The sequence below is a fragment of the Perognathus longimembris genome, chromosome 7 (assembly GCF_023159225.1).
Source record: "Perognathus longimembris pacificus isolate PPM17 chromosome 7, ASM2315922v1, whole genome shotgun sequence".
In the NCBI taxonomy this organism is placed as follows: Eukaryota; Metazoa; Chordata; class Mammalia; order Rodentia; family Heteromyidae; genus Perognathus; species Perognathus longimembris.
Window position 1 is genome coordinate 52,967,365 of NC_063167.1, and position 15,221 is coordinate 52,982,585.

At 36.4% G+C, this 15,221-nt stretch overlaps 1 pseudogene; it reads left to right on the top strand.

Annotated features, from left to right (window-relative positions):
- The first annotated feature begins 3,488 nt into the window (after positions 1–3,488).
- LOC125355705 lies at positions 3,489–13,852 on the top strand (annotated as a pseudogene).
- Positions 13,853–15,221: the final 1,369 nt, after the last annotated feature.

A 15,221-nucleotide genomic window follows, 5' to 3' on the forward strand; every position in this document is an offset into this window, starting at 1 on the left:
ACGGAGTTCCTTAATGTTATATATTTCACACCCAAAATTTTCCTTGTAAGATATAAAAATCAGTTAAGTGAATACCACAGAAGTCATTTGCATAGGTTTCATGACTTAAGCACTTTAAAATACTTACAAATATCTGAGTCCCCTTATAACATAACTAATGATTTGCACAGCTAAAAGAGATTGAGTACTTTTTCATTTCATCCATGAAAGCTAAGAATTCAATGCATCGGTAACTTTACTACTCATTGTCTTGTAATTCTTTCACACTATATCATTGATGATGCTACCAGAATATTTTGAAAAATTCCTGCCTTTTGTCTCTTTGGAGCTACAGCTGCAATAACTCATAACTATAAACAAATACTGTGTAATGAGAGGCTAGTCCTCTCTGGATGAAAAATGTCTCAAGTTACTTGAATAGACTAGAGGATTTTATCTAGTAAGCAAGTCCTTTATCATATACTTTGATTGGGTCTTTGGGGGTTCACTAAAGCAGCAAGTGGAATTACTCACTGATAAAAATGTGTGTGTGTGTGTGTGTGTGTGTGTGAATATTTCTGTACTTAAAGATAGTAGTTATGTTTGTGATTCATAGCAAAAAATGTATTTCCTAACACTAGGTGTCATTTCAGCTATAGCAATAGTATATGATGTTACTTTTAATAGAAGGAAAGCTTAGGAACATAACATTCCTAGAAAATTCCATCCAAAAAATTCCTAGGCTCAAATTCATAATTTTCTCCCTTGTTGAACTATGGATCTCTTGCTTTTTTCTAAATTAAAACACTTGAAGCAAAAGTGTTTTAAGTTTCCTCTCTAAGATTGCTTTTGTTAATTCTACTAAAATATTCAAGCTGAACTTCTGAGGACATGATGCTTCCTCCCATGTTTTTCTTGTGTTACTTAATATTTTGTTGCTTTGCATTTGTCAGATCCCTTCCTTCAACCTCTCCTGAAACACAGTGAAAATCTTCATTTTTTTTTTTAATTTTGAAGCTGCTAAGAAGGACAGTAGATGATTCCTAGGACTGCACTTTGTCTTTCCCATAGAAAAATGAATAACTTCCATTAAGGTGTCTTGGATTTTTCTACTCTTAAAAAGTGTTTAACATTTCCAGTTCCTTTCTAAAAGTAATATTTTTTCTTATCTGTGGATTAAAAATAGATATTTTTTTAATTTATTTTTTTATTGTGAAACTGATATACAGAGCGGTTACAGTTTCATACGTAAGGCATTGGAAACACTTCTTGTACTGTTTGATACCTCCTCCCTCATTCCCCCCTCCCCCCATGAGTTGTTCAGTAGATTTACACTAAACAGTTTTGCAAATATTGCTTTTGTAATCGTTTGTCTTTTTTACCCTGTGTCTCTCGATTTTGGTATTCCCTTTCAGTTTCCTAGTTCTAATACCTGTATACACGGTTTCCAATGTACTCAGATAAGATACAGAGATAGAGCAGGTACAACCACAGAAAGGGGATACAAGAGGATCATCAACAATAGAAGCTACGGTTTCACATCGCATGTTGAAAGTAATTACAACAGTGATATAACAGTCGTTTCCATAACATGGAGTTCATTTCACTTAGCATCATCTTTTGTGTTCATAAGGGTATAGCTATTGGGCTCTTGTGATCCTCTGCTGTGACTAGCCTAAACCTGTGCTAATTATTCCCTATGAGGGAGACCATAGTGTCAAATTTCTTATTTCTTTAGAGAAGTTCACTTAAGGCCATGGTGCTGAGCACAAGATGCTACAAGGAAAGTTATTTTTCTACAATAGTGTTATGCAACTTTAAATGTACTCTGGATTATGCAATATGAATTATGATTCTGTTTATATTAAATAGAGTGGGTAATTGCAAGCTATAAATCATTTCTGGGTGTCTGAAAAGTTTAGCCTTCCTACTCTAGTTATACACATAAATAAAGATTGTTATATTTGTTTTTTTATTCGATTTTTTAGATCTGCTTAAAGTCGGCTGTGCTTTCAAGAGCATAGTATGTTATGTTTAACATTTTCAATCTGAAATAAAAATATTTCCTTTGATTGAAAAACAAGATATACTTTCTACATTTAGTATTTATTAAACTTACCAATACCAAAAAGAACATTATTTTGTGTTTAATAGATGACAAAAATGTTCACTGAGCTTACAATGTTGTAAATGATGGAGACTTCCTCTTTTTCTAACTTAGAATTAGGGCCTGATTTTCAGACATGCCAATTATTCTATGTACAGCTACGGTTTCAGAGGCCTACATTCTGCCCACAGAGCTCTATTCATGCCTACCTGAAGAAGAGAATTAAAAGAACAGTACAGTTTTGGTTCTGCTAATCATTGTCTATTCTGAGTAACTGATATAAATTTGGGGAATAAAATAGAGTGAGGTATGTTTTCAATTGCTGATATTTCAAAGCTTTTAAATTACTGACAAGGTTTATTATAAAATGATGTAACACATGCAGAAATAGTATTATGGTTCACACTATAAGTTTATAAAGTTATGTACTAACATCAAACACATCTTATTAGCAAAATTACCCCCAAATTATTGATTTCTGTAGTATTTGAAGCCACATTCTGAAACATGTATAACTTAAGGCCATTTGGAAAAATGATGTTGAAAGAGTAAAATACAGTGAATGCACGAAGTGTCATAAAGAAGGAAAGAGCACTCAAGTTTTTATTTAAACTGTAATTTGCTAGCTGTGTGAGCTTTAAAAAATTACTTTTTTCTAGACTCTGTATCCTCATTGGTATATGAATTAAGATGGTAAATAGGGTAGTGTCCATGTGTTTTCTGAGTCTGGGATTCACTGTCTCTCCAGGTCCTCTCAATCAATTTCTTTGTCAGAAAGTAGCATAGTCTTAATTTGGGCCTTACAATACTATAATATGCATGCTTAGGTGCTTTATAAAGAGACTATTGTATTCATATGTGTCTTACTCAATGAAAAACAAACTCCAAAGCATATTTACTTGTTATAGGCTTCAATTTCTATTTACATCTTAATGAAATGAATGTGTATATACACACCGGTTCTGATATATAAGAGCACGAATAAGAATATAGAACTTGATGAAATATCACAATTGTTTTAATAATCCAAATCTTACCTGAGCTAAAAATATTGACCCTGGAAAAAAGCCCCAACTAAGTATGTAAAGGTATTTTTTGAATGAAGTTAAAATCTCCAAAAGGTCAAAATCTCTTCCAAAGCAGTTATTAATCAAGGACAATTGTCCAACCTTATTTAAAAATAATCTAGGTCAGTGTGTACAAAATATCTGCAGTTCCAGTTTCTCCTTTATTCTTCAAAGAACCATAACTTTGACTGTATTGAACCATGTGATGTGGTATAGAATACCAGCACTGTCTGTCTGTCTTTGTCAGTCTCTCTCTCCTCTCTTTCCTTCTCTCTCTCTCCCTCTCTCTCACCCTATTTCCAATATTTCCAGTATCTATTAGCAGTTGCTCCGGCATGGCAGTGATGGGATTTGAAGTCATAAAAATGGTAGCCCACAAGAGACACACTTTACAAAAGCAAGTCTTTTCCACCCTCCCCTCCCCCTGAAATAATAACAATTTGCTAAATTGTTGGGAAGTTGTTATAATTCCTTTTCCAAATTATTACTCGCCCTTTAGATTAGAAATGAGGCCAGGGTTAGCAATCAACTATAAATGGTAGGATTTTTCAAGTAAGAAGCACTTGTCTGATTGTGAAGTGGAGGCCATTACTGCCTTGATTGGGCCTTTTTTTTTTCCTTCCAGCTAGCTTGATTTGTGGTTGAGAGCGCATATTCACTCCTGTACTGTGAGCAATCAGAGCCTCCCCCCTCTCATTTTTTCTCAGCGATTTAGGGTCCACTACTTTGGCACAGCTGCCACCTTTTAGCCTCCATCATGCAGAATATGTCTTTAAAAAAATAAAGAATGGGGGAAGGGAACAGGTAACTCGTGCACATTTGGCTTTTTGATGTACCTATTTTATACTTTTCAGAAGAAAGTTTGCAACTTGAAATAACAATTCCATTGCAATGTGGACTTTTACATTCTATAAATAAGTTTGGGAACCAGTTTAAAGCTTATTAGCTATTTTTTTCATTTCTTTATCTCTTAAGGAAAAAAAAAATTAAAAACAGGTGTTAAGCAAAGAGCTGGGACTGCGGCATTCAAAAGTGCATGTCACTCTAACATTAGCATGATCTTTGTTCTCTGGGATATACTACTAAAGCAAGAAAATTTTTATTTACTCCATGTAGAGGGCTTTAATTAAGTTTTTCACCAAATGTAAGGTCAATTACGGAGAGAAAAATAAAAGCTCTTTAAGTGGCAGAGGATTAAAAATTACTACTAATTTAAGAAGACCTATTCTTGTGTTCAGCAGTCAGAGATATTTTTGTAAGAGGTTAGGTTCAGCACATGCTGCCTCCTAGAAACATATTAAGGAATCCTTGGAGAAACTGAAGCTTTGATGTTTAGGTTGGCTGGTTTCCCTGGACACCTTGCTAGGTCTTTCAAGTGGTCATCAAATAATGCATCTCAATCCTCTCCTGACCCTGATCCCCAAATCATTTCCATGATACAAAGTTTTCTAAATACACTATCCATGATTCAGTCATAGTAAGTCCATATGATATCATTCAACAAAATTAATAATGCCATTTTGTACTATGTGGTCCCCTCAACTGCAGGGTCTGAATTCATAATATCCCCTATATTTTTGTACCCACTTTTAGGGATATAATTTACCATCCCTAAATCTCACACATTTAATGTACAATTCAATGAACTTCAGCATATTTATCCAGTTGTGCCACTATCCTCTAAGTGTAATTATAGGACATGAAACCTTGTGCCCATTTATAATCACTCTATTCTCAATGCCACACCAATGTGACCAAGTTCTGTCTCTGTAGATTGCAGGGTTTGGACATATCACCTCAAGTCAACAGGGCAATATACGATATGAATCACTGATTCATATGATAGATCCATGTTTAACTTTTTAAGAAACTGCCACACTGTTTTTCTGAGATGCCTATATAATTCCCACCAGTGATGCTTCATGTGTTCAATTGCCCCACAGTACGTATTGGTAGAGGCAAAAAGTTGTGATAAAGTATGGCAGAACTTTCAGCCATGGTTGGCTTTGAACAATTCTCTGAATCTCAGCCTCAAGAGTAGCTAGGATTGCAAATATAAAACACCAGTGCCTTTAGACGACATCTGTGAACCACAAAATTTCTTAGTTCTGCTAGGTGCTGGTGGCTCACACCTGTAATCATAGCTACTCAGGAGGTTAAGACCTGGGGATTCTAGTTCAAATCTAACCCGGGAAAGAAAATACCTGAGACTCTTATCTCCATTAACTACTCAAAAGCAAGAAGTGGAGTTGTGGCCTGAGTAGTAGAGCATTAGACTTCAGCAAAAGAACTTATGGACAATATCCAGGCCATAAGTTCCAGCCTCAGGACAAGCATGTGCACGCGCATGCACACACACACACACACACACACACACACACTTTAGTTCTTAGCATATATCTTTTTATTTTATTTTTAAATTAGTGTATAATAGTAAATGTAATTATTTGTTAATAGTAAATGGTGGTTACATTATAAGAATTTCATAGCTCTATACAGTGGACTTTGAGCAAGTCCACCCATTCTATTGTATTCTTTTACTCATCTCGCTTCTCCCCACTCATCTCAAACAGCGTTCAGTGGGTTTATTTGCATTGTCTACATATACACACATGTTTCATACATGATATATAATGTATCATATATAATATAGTACTATATATAATATAGTACTGTATATAATGTAATTCAAGCCTCCTTATCATTCAGTATTTTTTCTTTCCCTCTCCTCACTCACACTACTCTCATTTACCCAAGACAGTTCCACTTTTATATCTGTGTACCACTTGAGTCTCATCATGAAGCACAATATTACACCACTTCTGACACAATTGTTAAAAAAAAGCCAGAGGTGAAAAAACAAAATTAAATAAAAATCAAAGATAATATTTTAGTCAATCTGAGAAAAGGGAGAGCTAATTTTGCTATTCCATGCTCTTTAAAATAATCTCAAATTTTCACTAGGAGGACAATTTTATTGTTGGTGCTGCTGTTGTTTTGTTTTGCTTTGCTTTTAAATCTTCATATCTATTTATATGATCATCTTTAGAATTATTTCTTAACTAGGGTAGCAGAAGCCAAGCCTTGCCCAGGTCATAAATAGCTTGGGACAAGCTTTCCATGAATGTAACTGAGACCACAGAACTTTGTGGAAGCTAGCAGGAAAAATCAGCATGGAGACTTTTGTTTTAGGCAGGCGCCCCTACACTGTAATTTATGTGATGTCGTTCTATAAGGAAAAGACACTGCTGACTGCCAAATTTATTAGGGAAAAAATAAGTCCAATGTAAAGAAAATGATAAGTTGTACGTGTATCTGTTTTGAACTTCCTTGAAGGCAGGGTACACCTGCAAAGAAAACCTTGAATTTATCTGAAATTTCCACCATCAACTTCAGTCTGGCCAGGATAGCGCACCCTGCTTTTAACTACATTAATGGCAAACATTTCAATACTTTCTAGAGCTTACAAAATTTAAAAGTGTGAATCTCTTTTGAAAAATAAATTACCAGATCTTTGAGTGTGTTCTGAAAGTCCAGTTTTTCATCTGGAATTCATTGTGTAGCACAAGCTACACCCATCAAACAGTCTAGTTGCTAGGAATGCCTCTCATTTCTTTCTACCTTTCTGCTATCATGAATTTAGCCACTAATACCTAAGGAGTATAATTGATTCAAATATTAAGCAGTCTTCCCATTTGTCTTAGCAAGTTTCAGTATTTAAATATAAAATCTAGATATAATTACAAGTTCAGCACTGATTATTGTTATATCTGATGAATGAAACTGTTGTGGCAAATGGTACTAAAATGTTAAGTATTGTCTGGTCTAAATATTCCCATCAAATTCTATTGTATGCAAGTAGAAAAAAGCCATTGTCTATATTATTTTTATATATGACTTCACCTTTATTGCTATTTTGAAAATGAATTTCAGTTGAGGCTTAGCTAAGAATACAGCTAAGAATATAAAAGACCATAGTCCTCTTTTACCCTGGTTGTATAATTTGTTCAAATCAATACACAGAAACCTAAAATGGTAAAGTTAAAGTTGTTGATTGCAATTCCCCTTAGTAAGGTTAAAAGGTGTTGTTAATAAGTAATTAATTAAAATAAAAGCTGCACGTATAGACAAGTTGTAGTGATAAATGTCAGATAATTAAAGCAGTTCCTAGTCAGCTTTATAAAATGAAAATAGAAAAAGCATACCCCTGCACAGTAACCCATGCTCTCCAAAAGGAAAGAATACTAAAGTGAAGAAGGAAAAAACTTCAATTCCTCTGAGGAACAAGTGGAACCCTTAGTAGCATAAGCCCCATGGTTTGGATCAATAAGATTTATTCTAAAATGAGGTGAATGTTCCTTGATTGCTTTTTTTTCCTGCCAATCCTAGGGCTTGAAACTCAGGGCCTGAGCACTGTCCCTGGCTTCTTTTTGCTTAGGCTAGCACTCTGCCACTTGAGCCACAGCATCACTTCTGGCCATTTTCTATATATGTGGTGCTTAGGAATCGAACCCAGGGTTTCATGTATACAAGGCAAGCACTCTTGCCACTAGGCTATATTCCCAGCCCCCTTCCTTGATTTCTTAAAGTGACTGTTTTATATCAACTGTACAACTTTATACACAAAGCAGAAAATAAACCATTTTCCTTCATCACAAAAGTTCTACAAGAAGGTATGTAGATCTAGTTTAACTGACTTAATCAGCCTGTTATCTCACTGAAGTAAAACTAACAACAATAACTCAGGTGCCTCCCACATTACTACACAAGAACTCAGAAGTCCTGAGAAGCCCTGAGAAGTCCTCAAATGTGCTTCTGAGATAGCATGTAAGATATTGATTGTATAAAGAGGGAGCTATCTTGCCAGGTGTCACTGACTCATGCCTGTTATCCTAGCTACAAGGTAGGCCAAGATCTGAGGATTGCCGTTCAAATTCCCGGTGGGACTCTTATCTCCAATTAACCACTCAAATTCAAAATCCTTGCTGGGGCTCAGGTGGTAGAGCGCTAGCCCTGAGCAAAAACAGGCTCAGGAACTGTGCCCAAGCCTCAAGTTCAAGCCCTAAAACCGACAAAAAAAAAAAAAAGAGATGCTGTCTTGAGATGCATGCTATACTGTCATTCCCATGGGTGTCTATACATTTACTAAGCTTTACGTCTGCTTCTGTTAGGAACTGTGGCATATTCCAAATATGATGGTTCTAGCAGGAGCTATTTTTGTCCTGGGCCTCAGTCTTTCTCTGAAACTCCCTACCCTTCCACCCTTTTTGTATCCTCTTCTTTCCATTCTTCTTATTCTTTAACCTACACCTGTTCCTTCCAAGGGGACTGTGTGGAAGCCCTACAGAGTATTCAGATATGCTCCTCTATTCCAATTTGGCTCTTATAATTTCTAGGTTGTCTGCTTAGATTTCTCATCTTTTACAGACTATTTCCCACCTTTCTCGCGCTCGCCAGGTAGGCGCTCTTCCACTGAGCCAGATCCCCAGCCCCCAACATATATTATTTGTAGCATTGTTATTTTAAAATCCTAATGTGATAACCAACAACTGGGTCATCTCTGAGTCTGCTTCTACTAACATTTTTTCCTATAAAATCCATTTTCTTCTAATTGTGATAGTAATTAATCTAATTGTAACTGTTGTACCATAAGGCTTTGAGGTTTATTTTAATGGGAGTCTCAGAAAAAAGTTGATGAATCCATGCACCCCTGCCTGTGCCAGTGGCTCCTTGGCATTCTAATCTGTCATAACTGCTCATGTTAGGCCATTAAAAGTTCCTTACTTTTTTATTAATTTCTCCTCATCCTTCTTTTTCTGATATTTTTTCCTCCTGTTGGTTTTCCAATAAAGATGAGATGTCCAAGTGTCTCTCTTTGTATAGGAAGAACATTGAATTTTCAGGAATGTGGCTAATTTACATTTCCTTGTCTTCTCACTTCTACAAAAGTTTTAAGTATCATGCAGCTTGTTGGGGTAATTAGGTGTAGAGCAATAATTTCAACTTCAAAAACATTTTATTAGATTTGTTTAAAGGGGGGCTCAGGGGGCATTTATATGTTCATATACACTGTATGTTATCTCTTCCATTGTTGTCCTCACTTTCTATCTTTCCCTAAAAGAGTTCAGTAGATTTTGTTGTCCTATTTTCATACATACATACAAACTCCTTTGTCCATATTTATCTTTATTTTCTCCTCTGTTGACTTTTCTCCCACTGTTACCCCATCAACAAAGCCTTCTATACTTTCCTGATATTCTTAAGTGAATATTAATTGTACAAGAGGTCTTGCAATGGGCACTCACACATGCATATATTCTATTTTAGTCAGATGAACCCATTCTATTCAAGAGCAATGATTTCTTACAACTTCTATAATCTAGCCACAATTCTTCCCAACTTGGTTTATGTTAAAATGATTTTGTTTTCATTTTCATATTCCACAAACATACAATATTCAAGGAGTCACTTGATTACTACAACTGCATAGCTGTCATACTTAGTTTGGAGAAAAAGAATCTCAACTTGATAAAAACAATACATAATTGCAAAGACTCTGTTAGCCTCAAGTACTTAAGACATGGGCTCTAATATATTGCTCCAAATTGGTTACAGAAAACAATGAAATAAAAAGGGGAAAATGCCCACCAGATTCTTCTGTATTACCTGCAACAAATTTTCCCCCTAAAAAATTAGCATAGTGTAGTTCTTTAAATAAAATCCCTATGTATATGAATTATGTGTACTACTCAGGCTAGTAAAGAATCAAGTCATTTTTTTTTGTCAAACTGAAAAGTGAGTTTATTCAAAAAGCATTTTTATACTTCCTTTAAAATGATTCTACTTGTACTGTCCACTGTAAGGAAATTGATTGTCTATATGCTGCGCTGACTTGCTTTGTCACACTCACCTAATGGCAACTTCTAATTTCAGTCATCTCTTTTTACCTGTATTTTTTCCTTTCATACAATTCCATTAAATTTGTAATTTCCAGCAATTATTATTCCATTCACCATCTTTGCTACATTAGTCTTTGACTTCACAATGATGTTAAATTATCAATTTATTTTCTTAGTTTTTATGTCTCTCCCACATTTTTTCCTGTTTATGTGGTACTGAGGAATTGAACCAAGGTATTCATGAATGCAAGGCAAGCCCTGTACCACTAAGCCATATTCCCAGCCCCCACATTATTTTTAATTCATAACAAACTCATTGAGTCCTATCATACACACTTTTATAAAATACCATATACATAAATAAACACATACATACTTATGTTGTGGTACTTCCAAAATGTGTATTTCTAGCCAAGATCTCAGAATTCCACACATATGTCCAATAGCTTATGTGTCTTGGCCTTTCCATTTGAATGACCAAAAAGTGTTGCAAATATATTCAAAGCTAAGAACCTTATCTCTTTCACCCACCTACCTAAATCTACTGTCCTATAGTCTTCTCTAACTTAATGACAATTCTATCTTTGCAATTATTCATGCCAAAGAATTAGGCTGTCCCCTAGAGCCATTATTTCTCTCATATCCATGTATATTCTTCCTTAAAATTATATTTTTATTTTCTTTAAATACTCGTCCAAAGGAGTTACCATTCAACACATCAGTTTATAAGTACAATGTATCTTGATTGATCCCACCTCTTCCAACATTCTCCCCATTCCTCTCCAACCCCCGCTCTTAATTTTTTCATTTCATAGGATATGCATTGGATATAATGACTGCTTTCTCCTTTCTCCCCCCCTACCCCCTTGCCAGTCCTGGGACTTGAACTCAGGGCCTGACCACTGTCCCTGAGCTTCTTTTGCTAAAGGCTAGCACTATTCCATTTGAACCACAGTGCCAATTCCAGCTGTTTCTGCTTATGTGGTACTGAGGAAGCGAACGTAGGACTTCACGAATGCTAGGCAAGCACTCTACCACTAGACCACTTTCCCAGCCCTCTTCCTCTCTTTATTTGTCTACCCTCTTCCTATTTTCTTTCAAATTATATAGAGAATCTAATATAGAGAATCTTTCACCTCTACTACATGCTGTAGTTCAATTCAACTGATTTCCTAGTTTGGTCTTTGAACAGAGTAGCGGGTGAGGGATAGCTAATTGGGGGAGGCATGCGCTTTTAAGACTGTGTACTTTTGGTTCATAATTGCTTAATTTATTAGCCTTTGGGCTTTTTCACCATTCAAATTTCGTTATTACAGTAGCTTTTTTGCTCCCCTTTAGTTCAGTTTCAAAGTGCTAATTCAAACTAAGAATGTACCTGTGCAAAGCATTTTGCATGTTGTTGAACTTTCTAAAAAATTTTTATTTATTAATTTTTTTAGGTTTCATTTGGCATGTTGAAAGTAATTACAACAGTGATATAACAGTCGTTTCCATAACATGGAGTTCATTTCACTTAGCATCATCTTTTTTTTTTTTTTTTGGCCAGTCCTGGGGCTTGGAATCAGGGCCTGAGCACTGTCCCTGGCTTCTTTTTGCTCAAGGCTAGCACTCTGCCACTTGAGCCACAGCGCCACTTCTGGCCATTTTCTGTATATGTGGTGCTGGGGAATTGAACCCAGGGCCTCATGTATATGAGGCAAGCACTCTTGCCACTAGGCCATATCCCCAGCCCCACTTAGCATCATCTTTTGTGTTCATAAGGGTATAGCTATTGGGCTCTTGTGATCCTCTGCTGTGACTAGCCTAAACCTGTGCTAATTATTCCCTAGGAGGGAAACCATAGAGTCCATGTTTCTTTGGGTCTGGTTCACTTCACTTAGTATTTTTTACAAGTCCTTCCATTTCCTTATGAGTGGGGCAATATCATTCTTTCTGATAGAGGCATAAAATTCCATTGTGTATATGTACCACATTTTCCTGATCCATTCATCTACTGAGGGGCATCTGGGTTGGTTCCATATTTTAGCAATGACAAATTGTGCTGGGATGAACATTGTCGTGCTGGTGGCTTTAATGTGTTCTTGTTTGTTGTCTTTTGGGTAGATGCCCAAGAGTGGGGCTGCTGGGTCACAGGGGAGCTCTATGTTTAGCCTTCTGAGGAATCTCCATACCACTTTCCAGAGTGGCTGAACCAGTTTACATTCCCATCAACAATGAAGTAGGGTTCCCTTTGGGCACATCCCCTCCAACATTAGGAGAAATACTTGGGCTCCTTGGCACAGGACAGATCTTCCTTAACAAAGACCCAGAAATGCCACAAATCAAAGAAAGTATGGACAAATAGTGCTGCATCAAACTGCAGAGCTTCTTCATGGCAAAGGACATAGCTCTCAAGATAAACAGAAAGCCCACAGATTGGGAAAAGATCTTTACCGGCCATACAATGGACAAAGGCCTCATATCTAAAATATATGCATAACTAAAAAAATTAAATTCCTCCAAAACAATACCCGCAAAGAACCAACAGCCCCCTCAAAAAGTGGGCTAAAGACTTAAATACAGACATCTCGGATGAGGAAATGAGAATGGCCAAGAGACATATGAAAAAGTGTTCTACATGACTGGCCATAAAAGAAATGCAAATCAAAACAACATTGAGATTCCACCTCACCCCAGTAAGAATGTCCTTTATCAAGAAAACTAACAATAATAAATGTTGTTGAACTTTTCCCTGATGGACAGAGGCAGGAGACCACAGGGCTTGGTGGATCAGCAGTAGCGGGGCATCCATCAGACCACATTGAAAACATGGCGCCTGTTAAGGACCGGATCATTAAGGTGACCTTCAATACAGATGTGTATGCCAGTCTCCAATGAAACTACAGACCTCAGCAAACAGAAATATATGTGGTACCAGGAGAGACTGCACTAGCATTGTAGAGAGCTAAGAATCCTACGGACAAACCAATAATTGAATGTCTACATACAATGTTGTATTGTTTGAAGCTGGGCAGTATTTTAATAAAATCCAGTGCTTCTGTTTTGAAGAACAAAGGCTTAAACCCCAAGAGGAAGTAGATATGCCAGTGTTTTTTTTACATTGATCGAGAATTTGCTGAAGACCCAAGAATGGTGAATGTAAGTATCATCACCCTTTCTTATATTATTTTTGGAAACAAAGGAAGGGCAAAAATTGCCACTTCCAGGCTATAATTGAAGTAGCAACCAAGACCTGCTTCCAATTTGTGATTTTTGAAAATTCATGTGTCCTGCCTTCTCTGAAGAGAAATATTCTACAATCATGTAAATTGAAGCTTCTATTTTTATATGGTTCTGATTTTCTTTTTCCCTAACCCATCTCACTTAAATCCAACAAGTTCAGCTTGTACCATAAGAAACCTGCATGCTATGAAGAATATATGACTGTTTAATAATACTGACAGTATTAAAAGGGACTGCTTTATACCATATATATGTATGTATGGATGAATGAGTTTGATAGTCCAGCTTAATTTTATAGTTGCCTTTTCGATTAGTAACCCTTCATACCTCTAGCAGTGAATCTGAAAAACCTTTAAAGAATTTATGCTCCAGATTGATTAGGCCAGAGGCCAGAACTTCTGGCTGCATTTATTGCTACTCCAAAATATTTTTCTGCTCATTTCCTTCACTGTGAACACTCACTATTTTAAATACTCCAAGTGAAGAGAGAGGAATCACTGGGGACTCATAGGTTTCTTTTTTTTTTAATTATTTGGAAATTATGGTGGTATTATTGAAATAAAATGCAGGAATTATATGAGGTTGTGTTAGCATTTACCTTCATATTTCCAACTCTTAATACTAAAACAAAAGGATGGGATTGTGAACATGTGTAAATGTAAAAGTTCTTTTAAAAACAAAACTGTAAAACAAAGATTAATAAATTATTTTAATAGTAAAAAAAGAAAAGTAAGTGGAATTATTCTAGTTTAAAAATCAGAAAACTGGGCTGGGGATATAGCCTAGTGGCAAGAGTGCCTGCCTCGGATACACGAGGCCCTAGGTTCGATTCCCCAGCACCACATATACAGAAAACGGCCAGAAGCGGCGCTGTGGCTCACGTGGCAGAGTGCTAGCCTTGAGCGGGAAGAAGCCAGGGACAGTGCTCAGGCCCTGAGTCCAAGGCCCAGGACTGGCCAAAAAAATAAAAAATAAAAAAAAAATCAGAAAACTGTGCTCAGAAAGGTGGCATAGCAAGTAAGTAGTGATCTCGGGATTCAAAATCAGATATCCTGACTCAAAGAGGATTTTTTTCTTTTGCCATTTTCCCATATACTGCATACATATCCACACCATTCTTTAATCCATGTCATTCTTTAAAGGCCCAGCTGTCTTGAGTGTAATAAGATACCTGATAACCAACTACAGATCCTATAATCTTGGTTTGGAGAATAGAGGACAGTATGTTCCTTGGAGAAAAAAAGTCTGAAAAACCAGGAAAGATGGCTCCTTTGATCATCTTAGAAGCTGAGTTCAGATCAAGGGTGAGGTGGGGGGGGGGGTGGAATTATATTCCAGTATAACATCTTGTCATTCCTAGAGAAGAAAAAAATGTAATGTCAGAAATATAGTTAAATGTGAAATGTGATACTGCATGAAATCAATGATGTAAGTTACAGGGCATTATTTCAAATTAAAAATAATGAAGTGAATACATGAATTTTCATTGAATTCTTCCTTGAAACTCATTATTTCTTTAAGCATAGACATAAATCACAAAAACAAAGAGAATGGGACAGGAAGTAGTAGCAGCAACTTTGGGAGATGAAAATCTTGTGGGTGAGTGGGAATTGACTTTGCAGATGAGAAAATGACATTTTGGGCAGTTGTATGACAACTGAGAAACTACATTCGTGATATCCAGAAAGTCCACAGACCTCCATGAACTGGTAGCAGGTCATTTCTCTGAAATGGGTACAAAGGTGAAGTTATAAACTGGGTGTGTCAATGAAGGCTTTTGATCCATGGATTCCCACCCAGCTGAACGTCTAGAGACCAGTCTCAACTAGGGCTTTGTTTGTTGTGGCTGGTGCTCTACCACTTAAGCAACACCTCCAGCCCCGTGCTAAGGGATTGTTAACAAAAATGAGACATTGAAGGTAGGTTCACTCATACTTGTGGTCCCTA